Source organism: Equus caballus, chromosome 10 (assembly GCF_041296265.1).
Source record: "Equus caballus isolate H_3958 breed thoroughbred chromosome 10, TB-T2T, whole genome shotgun sequence".
Taxonomy (NCBI): Eukaryota; Metazoa; Chordata; class Mammalia; order Perissodactyla; family Equidae; genus Equus; species Equus caballus.
Window position 1 is genome coordinate 14,799,449 of NC_091693.1, and position 13,104 is coordinate 14,812,552.

The 13,104-nt window shown below is 40.5% G+C and overlaps 1 long non-coding RNA gene across 1 annotated transcript; it reads right to left on the reverse strand.

The window, feature by feature from the left end:
* Window positions 1–236: 236 nt before the first annotated feature.
* Window positions 237–9,131, reverse strand: LOC138915715 (uncharacterized). The gene is made up of 5 exons (XR_011421867.1): window positions 9,023–9,131; window positions 2,478–2,522; window positions 1,307–1,438; window positions 958–1,107; window positions 237–408 (listed from the first exon to the last, which is right to left on the reverse strand). It is a non-coding gene; the product is annotated as an uncharacterized lncRNA (long non-coding RNA).
* Between the last annotated feature and the right edge of the window lie 3,973 nt (window positions 9,132–13,104).

Consider the following 13,104-nt stretch of genomic DNA (forward strand, 5'->3'; position numbering starts at 1 on the left):
CCCTCCATACCTTCTGGGACCCTCCTCCAACCTTCACCTCAATGGCCTCACCACCACACGTTCACCATTCAATCAAGTCCACAGGAAAGACAGTTCTGATGTGTGTCGATGTTCCATCAGAGTCTGGAGGAGGAGAGGGCCAGGACATGAAGATCCTGTGTGATCAACTTGGGCACGTTGAGACTCTCCCATTGGAAAGATAGTTCCTTTCATGAAAGGAAAACAAGATCACACCTGCAGAAAGAATGGTTTATTGATTCAATCCATGCACAGTGGGAACTTGGTGTACTGGCAGGCAAAGGATTTCACCTCCACTGTGCAGAGGATCACCTTCAGGCTTGAGATTTCTTGATTTCCTTCACTTAGGTTTCAAAGGCTTGATTGCAGCCATGGCCATGAGTAGATGAACTGTACAGTAATTTAACATGGTGTTGATGATAAATCTCAATGAGTTCTGTTTATTTTTCCATATAATGACATGAGTGAAAAGATCTGTTTCTCTTCTCTCTCTCCTCTCTCTCCCTCTGCTCTTCCTCATTTATCCTGCTCTCACACTTGCTCAAAACACTATATTGTACTCTCTCTTCCCCTCTCTCCCCTTCTCTCCCCCTACCTTCTCTTGCCATTAATCCTCCTCAGATCCTCCTCCTTGCATTTCTTTACCCTGCAGACTCTCTTTCTTCTTCTTTTCCTAACTCTTCTCTCACTATCTTTTGCATTTTGCCTTTTGTCTCTTACTCTCTTTCTGACTTCTCTCCCCTTTTTCCTCTCTCTCCTCTCCAAACCTCTGATCCTCACTCCTCATGCTCCTCCTGCATTCTTGCTACTTTGTCCCTTCCCTCCACCTGCCTCCTATTCCCATTTCACTCCTTTCTGTCACCTTGCTCCATCTCTTTATGCAGCTTCATCCTTTCACTTACCACACTCATCTTTTCTCATCCTCCCCTAGACACTTACCATTTTCTTACTAGCAATATCTCCAAGCTCCATCACGGTCATAGTCAGCAGTGACTGAACACCAATAATTCCAAAGCAGACTCCCAGCAGTTGTGCATTTGTAAAATTTTTGGCCATTATAGATAAAGGGAAAGACACATTTGGCAAAGTCTGAAAAGTACAAGAAATGGGTGAGAAAGTGCTTCATATAAAAATTTTTTTCACGTTATCAAGAGAAAGGGACATGAATGGACCATGTTCAGCAAGATGAGGTAATGCCTGAGGCTTCCATCTAGTGAGCAGTTATGCAAGTTTCCCCTTCAACTGGCAAGCCATGTGCTCCTCACATGAAGAAAAGCTGCATACTCACCTGTGTCAGTACAATATCTCCATCTCCCTGAATAAGATGTAGTCAGAGAGCACCAACTGTAAAGGGAACCATCCTTAGTGCAATCAAAATACCGTTTGCCTGAGTAGTCGAATGGGAAAACACACTGATTATCTGCAAAAATCAAAGACATTGTCTTCATCAGCTTTTCAGGGTATCATTATCTCTGCAGTAACTCTGGCAAAGTTTCTGTTCCAGCTAGCTCATCATCACCAAGGGCCTGCCATGTAGAAAGCCCTTTACTAAGCATCAGCGATGTCAAGGTTAGCATGATGTGGTCTCCATTCTCAGGGACTAGGAAAGGCTCTTTAACTACCAGGGACATTTACCCAGAGGTATCTACTATGGATATTGGAGCACCAGGCAACGGACGAGGTTTCCAGACAACACAGCAGCCTGATTTTGCATCATAATTTTTATCACCTGTTATTCTGTTGTGTCGAAAGCTGTACTTTCTGCTTTCCCACCTTCAACACCAAAAGTCTAAAGAGATTTTATCTCTGTGAACACAGGCAATTTCTTGTTCCTGTCATTAATATTCTGCCTCACACTAAGCCTGATTTTTATCTGTGCCGCATTCATGGCACATCTAAGATTGTTTCAGTGTGCACTGACTTAGCCATTTTAATGCATTGAATATGAAAATCCCAGGAAGCCGGAGGGCTTTGTGGTTATGTGGACCTTGCCAAGCCATCTTTGGCCTGCTGAATTCCCTCAGCCTCATCAGCAGATTTACTGGCCACAAATATCAACTTTCCAAAACTCATATGCATATTTCTGTTTGAATATTATCTCCCCACCCAGTCCTGCCTTATGCCTCTTGGACACGCTCCCTTATTAGAAAGCCATCCCTTGCAATGAGGCCCTATTTACCTTGGCATATGGCACTAGCCCTGAAGCCCTGACCTGGGTTCAGATTCCAGTCCCACTATCCACAGGCTGCTTGGCCTTGATGAGTAAACACCTCTATGAAGGACCCCTTGTTCCTCACATACAGCCTGGAGATTTGAGCCCCTGCCTCCTCCTATTGCTGAGAGGGTGAAATTAGTTCTTGCATGTAAAATATCGCAGAAGAATCTCAACTACAGCTACCATCCCACACGTTAGTTTTATTTGATTGTCGTTTTGTTTCGTTATTTTCCAAATTGATTACCTGTTTTCATTTCAGCAAAATGGCAGGTCTCAATCAGGTGCCGAACTGGAAGCAATTCAGGAGTAGAGGAGATGGATAGAGATGGAGAGAGTAAACAATTGAGGCAATCAGAATACATGCTATAGTAGGACCCACTCTGCATTTCTTTCTTTTTTTCCACACTAAAATTTTATAATTTTTTTATGGTGGTAAGAACACTGAACACGAGATCTTCCACTTAACATATTTTTAGGTGTAAGTCATAGTAATTTACTATACAATATACTGATGAAATTTAGCAGTACTGTGGAGTTTTTTCACATTCTAACATCCATGTTTGTTATAAACAGATACACTTTGGATCTGTGTACTAGGGAGCTAAACATAACAGATGAGAAAGAATCTTACACTTTCTCATTGCTATCATACTGACACACCACACTAGTCATAAGATGCTACCTGAGACTATGTCTTTCCTGTTAATCCAAACATTAAATCCTATTTACATCAAAAACTCTTCCTTTGAACAATATAACCCAACTCCACACACCCCCTCACCTCCATCCACATGGTCCAGTTGTAGAAAGACAAAGGCACCAGCCCAAATCAGAAAGATTCCCAAATGCAGAGCCATGACAGCTTGCCTTGCTAAGACTAACAGCATCAACATCTGCTGCCTTTTTAAGTACCCTCTTATACCTTACCCCATGCCCCCTCACCTGATAAGAATCAACCTCACCAGGAGACAGCTTGTGCATTCCTAATCCTGAGAGCATGAAGTTCAAGTTTATCTCTCAGGTAGCATGCATAGGACATTGGCTAGTCGTATAATGTCCCTGAGCCTCAATAGTTTAAACTGCAGCAAAAATGTTTGTAATATCCTTTTCAGTTCCAGTGCCCCATGACCAGGCAAAGGATTGAGGGGCAGATGAAAAAGACCATTTTCTCTCATGGGTGTTCGACAGCATCCATCTCATTTCCTGACCACAGATTCAGCATCAGGCACAAGGCTCAACCAGATTCCTGTTGGAGACTCAAAGCAACCTGATGAGGCAGCCGTGCAAGTCTCTACTTGACGGAAGAGGAAACTGAGGCTCAGAGAACTCCTCAAGGGAACATGGTGAGTTGGGGCAGAACCGCTGTTGGACCCACCTCGCCTAGTGGACATTTTCAGTGTGGATGTTTTCCTGCCACGTGCCACACTTGACCATATTGATGGCCCCCAAACAGCTTCCCCATCCTGGCTCAAAGCTCAAGAAACACTGGAAACATAGCCCATTTTCCAGACAAGAGCAGAAGGGCCTGGAGCTCTCCTTTACTTGTTATGAAATGCTTCCCTGGCTCAGAACCTCAATTTTCTCACTTGCAAAATGCACGTAACAATCCATTCCTTACAGTTAGTTCTGTATACTGAGAACTTTAAGCTGGTGTGGGGACTACATATACAGTAGGTGCTCTTTGAACACCAGCTCACCACTGGTGGGGATCCATGGGTCCTTCACTCTGTCCTCCATGCCTCCTTCTAACCCTCCGATTTAACCACACACTGGGTAGTGAAAAGTAGAGTATCTCCACTCTCACCTTGAAAAGTGTCACCTTTTAGAAGGTAACTGCCCAGACCTAACCTTCAGCACCTCTCCTAGATGACTCCATTTGCCAACTCATCTTCCTTGACGCTTCAGTCATCACAAAAACACATACCCATGGACACTGTCACAAACAAGAAGAACTTCCAGAGGCAAACTTTAAGAGGCGTCTGTATTCCACATGGTTGGGAGGCTCTTTGGGCAAAAAACAGAGCAGCAGACTAGCCACATTTTGAAGGGAGATCTAGGGAACAAGATGGCCCAAATAGGACTTGATAAGCAGCCACAAATCCTTGGGGATCTAGAAGTCTCTGCTCACGTGCAGGGCTAAAAGAGAGAAAAGATCGCCCTAGCTATCAACTTCTTCCTGGATAAATGTAAGGATTTGTGTCCACAAAAGTAAAACCTGGTGCGTAATTGTCCACTGCCTAAACTTTAAATGTGTGTCCCATTCATACAAAGATCCAGCACATGGTGGAAGCCGAACTGACTCAAGATGTTTCAACACTATGTCTGACCCATCACTGGCTCACCACTAAGCTATGCTGAAACAGAGATGTCTCCTCAGAAGCCAGGTTTGAGAGGAAAACAAGAATTTACAAGAGAACAATGGAGCAGGGATATCAGCAGTCACAGCAGAGAAAGCAGATTTCACAGAATTAGTCCAGGCAAGGGACTAACCCAACAAATAAAGAGCAACATAAATAACGCTAGGTTAGAGAGTGAATCACAATCCAGAGTGGTGACAATCTGTTTTCTAAATGCCCTGTTTTTGACAAAAAGTTATGAGATATGCAAAGAAACAGAAACAACGTCCTCTACACAGGAAAAAAAGCAATCAGTAGGAGCAATCTCTGACCACTGCAGATGGTGAACTTACCAGACAAAGACTCCAAAGCACATATGTGTATGATCAAAGAATGAAGAGAAGCCATGTTATGGAATAAAATAATGTAGGATGATATTGACCCATTGAATAGAGAATGCTCCACAGCACATTTGAGCTAGGAAAAGAATCAGTGAACTCAATGATGGATGAATAGAGATTATCCAATCAGAAGAAAAGAGTGAAGAAGAGAGCCTCAGAGCCTTCTGGGACACCATCAGGTCTAGCAACATATGCATAATGGGGGCACCAGAAAGAGAAGAGTGGAAAGGGCAGAGACAATACTAAGATCCATTTGTGGAGTACTGCCATCTTAATAATGTTAAGTCTCCTCAACTATGAACATGGGATGTCTTTCCATTGATTTAGGTCTTCTTGAATTTCTCTCTACAAAGTTTTATACACTTCAAACACATGGAATTTACGACATGCAAATTTTACTTCAACGAAGCTCTTTTCTTTTTTTTTTTTTCGGATGTACACCATAATATATTTCGAATTCTGTGTAGATCACATCATGTTCACCACCCAAAAACTAATTATAGTCCATCCCCTCACATGTGAGCCTAATCACCCCTTTTGCCCTCCCCCATCCCCCCTTCCCCTATGGTAACCACCAATCCAATCCCCAATGCTATGTGTTTTTCTGTTGTTGTTTTTATCTTCTATTTATAAGTGAGATCATACAGTATTTGACTTTGTCCCTCTGACTTATTTCACTCAGCAAAATACTTGCACCCCTACGTTCATTGCAGCATTATACACAATAGCCAAGACTTGGAAGCAATCTAGCTGCCCATCAAGGGAAGAATGGATAAAGAAGATGTGGTATTTATACACGATGGACTAGTACTCAGCCATAAGAAATGATGAAATCTGGCCATTTGTGACAACATGGATAGACCTTGAGGGTATTTTGCTGAGTGAAATGAAGCTCTTTTCAAAAACAGGAGTAAAGGGAAGTTTCTTGGATGCTTACACTGGGTCCCACAGCCTGGATCATTATTCAGTCAGCAGGAGAGATGGACACTGAGTTCTCTTGTCCAGTGATTGAATGTTCTGTATACTCATCAGAAAGTCCTAGACATCTCCCCAGGATATAACCTATACACTTATTAACCACCTGCGTCATCTTCATAAATTTTCACGATATGATTTTTCCATTGAACTAGAGAACAAGGGTACACCTCCTCCTCTGATTACCACAAAGCTTGCAACCTACAGACTCTGCTTACACACTCTGCTCTTGAGTGACACACCCAGGTGGCCCTGAGGGGTGTCCGATGTCCTCCTCCCCCAGGCTGTGAACATATGAGACTTCTATACTGATGTCAATCTCATCTATGCAGGTGTTGTGTGTTTGAACATCTCCGCGCATTTAAGGTGGGGTATCCCTCCCTCACCAGTGGAGTAAACAGGAGGTAATCAGAACAACATGGCTATTTCCCTCATGATCCTACCAGTACCACCAAAGTGTAAGGAGTGGAATCAATGTTTCATTTCTGTGTTAACTTACAGACGTCTATCTTCCTCCTAGTATGGGGAATCTGCTATGACTCTCACTGTTTCTGTTCTCATACCCCACACTGAAAAAAGAAAAAAGAAAAGAACTTCCTTCTCTCTCCTTCCTCTATGTCCTCCCCTCGTCTCCATCTCTGTCTTTATTTATCAATTTCTGTCTCTCAGACACGACACAAATTTCTCAGTGAGTGCACGATTCCACAAAACACAGGAGGTTATTTGTAACACTCAAAGACGCTAGGAAAGATTCACCGGACGTCTTGGTTTAATCGAGTTTCTACCTAGTTGGGTTTTTTTAGGAGGGGCATATGGTGGAATTTTTTAGTGGGACATAAAAATATCATGGGTTGTATCTGAGATTCAAAACTGAATTATCAAAGTTCACTGTTTTTTATTGTGGGCTGTCCACGCTAGTTACTCTTATTATAAGTGTGAAAAGCTACTCCTAGAGAGAGAGTGATAAAGATAGAAGATGAAAGAAGACTGCTTCTCCCATTTCCTTTTCACCATTTTCCCTTGTGGCTCTAACACGTTCCTGTCTTCAAAGAAGAGCCATGTTTGTTTGTTAATTCCATGCTAACACAAGAAATGAGCTACCCTTGTTGCTCACTTTGCCTTGAGTCAGTTATGTCACTGATATCTTCGGTGGACGTGGTATCTGTTTCAGCTGATCATGGTCTCTGCTTGCACCACCATTATTCCTTTCTACTCAATGTCAACCGCACTTAATTATCCCAAGAACACACCTCTTAGCTATTTCTCCTAGTCAAGGAACCTAGTGGCTTCATAAAGTCAAAGAGGTGACAAAGAGGTTAGTGATTAGGAATTGGAGAAGAGGAGGTGATGAGGAGGGTGTCGGAAAGGAGGGAGAGGAGAAGATAGGGAAGGGAAAGAGGAGGTGAGAGCAAGGTAGGCAGGTAGATAGAGAACAGGGGAAGGGGAGGAGGAGAGGGAGGCTAAGGGAAGAGGAAGGGATCAGGGGAGAGAAACAGAAGAGATGTAATATGAACGATGTGCCCGACACTGTGGTAAGAGCTGTACCTCATAGAATCTCACCTCAGTCCTAGAGGAAGGACTAAAAATATCACCCTTCTATACATAAGATTTAAAAAAAAAACAGAAAATGTTAAATAATTTGCTCAGAATGCAACAGTTTATAAAAGGTGGGGCTGAAAAGAAGACCCAGGAGTATCAGACTGTAAATCCTAAATCCATATATACTGTGGAGACTTCAGGATGGATTGAAGAAACATAGGTGATAAAACTGAAGAGATAATGTGATGTAGTCATAAGAATATTTGTTCCAAACTCCATCTTGCCAATCAAATTGTCCTTTATGAGTCTCAGTTTCCCCTTCTAGGTAAAGTAACAGTCAACTTCCCTTGCAAGATTTTGGTGGGGATTCTATGAGTTCATACTCAGAAGGTAGGACATTGTCAGATGCTCAGTAAAGAAACCCTGTCTTCTCCAGTGGTGTTGACTTGGGTACACCTGAGGACAAGCAGGCTTGGGATGGGTGGCAGAGAGTGAGTTGTCAAACTTCAAGTCATAGGCCAGTGACCTGAAGTAAGGAAAAGGAAAGAGATATTTCCAAGGAGATTTCTTCTGATTCAGAGAATTCTAACCAGATCAAAAGTAAAGACTCACTTTTCAAATAAAGACATATCAGCTCATGGAAGAACAATGAGGCACAAAGGAGAATATGCAGAGAAGGAAGCAATGAGCATTTCAAGATATCTAATTCTGTTAAGTTAGTGAAAAGCCTTTGATGTAGAGAAAGACAATGAACCAAGAAGTAAAATGCAGAGAAATATCCAGATTCAGATATGAGAGCTGGACAAAGAACACTGCCTTTGTTTCCAGAATGGAGAAAAGTCACTCTCAAATTCTCTCATTTTACTTTCTTTTTTTTTTTAAAGTAACCTATTGGATTTTCTGTATTAGTATTAACTCATCATAAATAGAGAATGCCACAATACATTAAAAGATTAATGTACTGTATCCAAGTGGAATTTTTCTAAGCAAAGCAACACAGGCTTAGAATTAGGAGATCTAACAATTACAGCAATAGCTTAAATACAAACATCAAAGAAAATCAGTACCACAGGAGAACATGATTTAATTGCCACCTCCACCAGCCTGGGGAAATTTTAATTTGGAATTGCTCACTCATGGACTGGGAAGCGATGTGGATAACAGCTAACATTTATGGAACGCTTCTCTTGAGGTGAGCATAGGCTAAGAGCTTTGGAGGCATTCTCCACTTAATACTCACAACCTTTAATTCCTCTGCTAACCTTTGAGCGAGATATTGTTTATTAACTTTTTTACACAGAATGAAATGAGGGCTGAGAGAGTTCATGTAACTTGCCCAAGGTCACACAGTCAAGAAGTAGGTGAACTCAGAAGGAAATGTAAGCGTTCCTTTTTGTTTTGGTTTTTTTTAGCAGTAGAGCCCTTAAAAAAAAAACTAGAATCTATGTGAAAATGCTCTATATAAAATAAAGCAGCACTGTGTGTGATGACTCTTAAGACAGTGAAAAACCACGGATAATTATGATTAAGAAGCATACCTTGAACTCCCCAATAAAAGTACCGCTGTCCAACAGTTATGCCAGGCCCCAGTGCTCAGAACAACACTTGACACCTAGAAAGCATTTAATAAATATTGCTGAGTGAAAAAAATATATATCACAAATAATCATCTCAATGGTTGTTAAAATGTTTGATGTTTTTTCTTGTATCAATGCTATTTGATAAATTTTAAATAATTCCCTATTAATGAAGACCCTTAAAGCAGAAACAAACTATTTCTCTAACTTACTAAGAAAGTTGTATCTTTCTTAATATCTTTTCCAAACCAACAGCCAACATCAAAATTAATGGTGAAACACAAGAGATTTTATTATTAAAGTAAAAATCAACAAAAGATTGAGCTCCTAAAACAAGGGTAACCACTTTTAGGAAATTTGGCATAGGTCACTAGGACAGAATGAAGACGCATAATACTTTTACATTCAAAAGGAAGGAAAATATTAAAAATAATTTTGTTAGTTGAGTTTTTAGCTTTTAACATTATGTTAATGTTAACATAATGTTCTGCTCAGAGGGAAGAGATTTCATCATCACTGTATCTCTTTTTCCTTCTATCTTTGATCTATCTTAAGTATATCTTTAATATACTTACCCATCTTGTTTTTACCAGTTGGCTATAAGCTCCTAGGGAGCAAAGAATGCTGTATTGCTCTCTGAATATTCATGGCTTGGTTGCAATTGTCATCCTTAAAAAAAAAACCAGCCAGAAAAATAACCAAAACAAAAAGTAACAAATGTTGGAGCGGTTGTGGAGAAAAACGAACTCTCATACACTGCTGGTGGGAATGGAAACTGGTGCAGCCACTATGGAAAGCAGTATGGAGATTCCTCAAAAAATTAAAAATAGAAATACCATATGACCTAGCTATCCCACTACTGGGTATCTATCCAAAGAACTTGAATCAGCAATTCCAAAAGTCCCATGCACCCCTATGTTCATTGCAGCATTATTTACGACAGCCAAGATGTGGAAGCAACCTGAGTGCCCATCAAATGATGACTGGATAAAGAAGATTTGGTGTATATATATACAATGGAATACTACTCAGCCATAAAAAAGACAAAATCATCCCATTCACAACAACATGGATGGACCTTGAGGGTATTATGTTAAGCGAAATAAGCCAGATAGAGAAAGACAGTCTCTGTATGACTCCGCTCACATGTGGTAGATAAACATGTAGACAAACAGAACAGATTAGTGATTACCAGGGGAAGGGGGGGTGGGCACAAAGGGTGAAGTGGTGCACCTACAACATGACTGACAAACAAGAATGTACAACTGAAATTTCACAAGGTTGTAAACTATCATAATCTCAATAAAAAGTTTTTTTTTAAAAAAACAGCCAGTTATTTTACCAGCAAAACAAGTTTACTTGGGGATAACCAAAGAATTGCAATTCCAGATGCGCATACTATGGTAGACCATAGGCAAATCCAACAATCAAAGGAGAGGAATGCTATTTTATAGTGAAAAAGGAGAAAATTGAGAGCGTTGTTTTGAAGAAAAGTCCATGGGAGAAAAGCAAGAGTTCAGGTGGTGATGGTTTCCCTTTGGCTGAGTTGCTGGATAGTGATTCCTGTTTGAGATGCAATGTATGCTTCTTCCTGTAATTGATGTTCTTTCCTGTTGAGGACTTCTTTCTGTTGGGGTCTGTAATTGACTATTTTCCTGTAATTGACCTCCAGCAGTATTGCATGGGAGCTCCCCTTTCTGGCCTCCTGACCTCATTTTAAGTGAGGCTACCTCTTATTAATTTTCACACAGGGAAATTTATGCCTAAAAACAAACAGATGACTTCTAAAGTTTTGGGTCCTGGGGAGGCATCGAATACTATTCTCGTAAGTATGAGACATTTTGACAAATTCTAAAAGCACAAACCTTTAAATTCTCAAGGTTTTTCTTTTCTGTAACTTCACAATGTGTGAGGGATGGTTGTCATCCCAAACCCCATCCACAGGCCTGGAGGGCATCAGTCACCGTGACATACAATCAGGGGGCGTATGTTTCTCACATGTGCTCATCTCAGAAACAGTGACTGTTCCCTCTAATCAAAACTCTGCTCTCTCTCTGAGAATCCATCAAGTCTGAAAGACTTCTAAACCATTTGCTATCTTTCCCCCTAAATTTTTTTAATAGGCTTTATTTTTTTAGAGAAGTGTTGGGTTCACAGCAAAACGAGGGGGAGGTACAGATTACCCTGGCCCTCCACAAGCATAGCCTCCCCCATTAACAACAGCCTGCACCACAGTGTAACATTTGTTCAACCGATGAACCTATATTGACACGGCATTATCACCCTGAGTTCGTAGTTTACGTAAGAGTTCACTCCTGGTGTTGTATATTCTATGGATTTGGTCAAATGTATAATGACATGTATCCATCCCCTTAAATTTTAGTGACCCTTCTCCTTTATATTCCCCTTTCTCCAAAATTTGTATTAGAAAATTTTTATACACATAGAAAAGTTTAAGGAATAGAACAAGACATATCCACACACTCTCCACCCAGATCCAACAATTGTTGACTCGGTCGTATTTGCTGCCTCTCTCTTCTTCCTCGCCACTTGTGTTTTTGTTGAACCTTTGAAAGTAAGTTTCAGACATCGTGACTTTTCACATCTAAACATTTCAACATGCATCTTCCAAAAATAAGTGCAATCTTCTATGTAACCCCAAACAATTATCAGATATAAGAAAATTAAAATCTCTGGAAATTCAAATATCTGTATACATGTTTCACTAAAACGAGTGTCTCACTTTCATCACTTTGGAAACAACATGGTTGTTACTTGCAATTAGTTTTCTGCCCCTGGTAACAGAAACCATTTCCAATAAACACTGTAAAAGTAAAACAGTAAGAGAGAGCAAAATTATCATAATCATCAAACTGAAATAAAAGTTAACAATATTTCCAAAATATCATTGAATATCTATTCTTAAACATCCACAGTTGTTCTAAGAATATTTTTTGAAGCTTTTCTGTTTTTTAACCAATAAGTAATCTAGGTCCATGCACTGTATTTGGTTGTTATCTTTCTTTGGCTTCTTTCACTTAAAATAACACTCACAATTTTCCTCAGCAAGACTTACACAAGAAGGCACATTTGAGAGTGTCCCTACACACACACACACACACACACACACAGAGAGAGAGAGATTTAAGAGCACACTGGTGCCTCTACCACTCATGATCTGGCACTCAGCAATGGCACCGTGCAATCCATAATCCTAAACACCCACTCTTCTCTCTAACACCAGTCTGGCCTCAGAGAAATGCTTCTCCACAACCCTTGCCCTATATCCTTGAAACAAGCACTATAAAGCCCTGTGAGTCGCACCATTACCAAAGTCAGACATGAACACTCTGTCAAGCTTTGCAGAATGGGAAGGATTTGAGTGGCAGAAGCAGTTAGTTAAGAGAAAAGAAAAATTGCCTCTCAGAAAAAAGACCACCAAAGGTTATTGCATAATGAAATATCACTTCCCAGCAGTGAAAAGTATTCTCTCTTTTTTTTTTAATAGTCCGAATTGTGGTTCTAGGGGGATTCACAAATGAGTCCAATATTCGCAATGGTTGCTCAAGGCAGCTGTAGTGGGTTGAATAGTCTCCCCCTAAAATTCACGTCCACCCAGAACTTCAAAATGTGACGTTATTTGGAAAGAAGGTCTTTGCAGATATAATCACTTCAGATAAGGTCATACTGGATTATGGTGGGCCCTGAATCCAACAACTACCGTCTTTATAAGGAGAGGACACACGGAGACACACACACAGGAGAAAGCCATGTGAAAATGGAGGCAGAGATTGGAGTGATGAAGCTACAAGCCAAGGAATGCCAGGAGCGTTCTTTAATTTCTTTCAACAAAGTTGTGTGGCTTTCATCATACAAACCTTTCACCTCTTTGGTTAATTTAATTCCTAGGTATTTTATTATTTTCGATGCTATTATAAATTGAACTGTTTTTTTTTATTTCCTTTTCAGATTGTCCATTGTTCATGTATAAAAAGGCAACCAATTTTTATGTGTTGACTTTGTATCCTGCTACTTTGATGAAT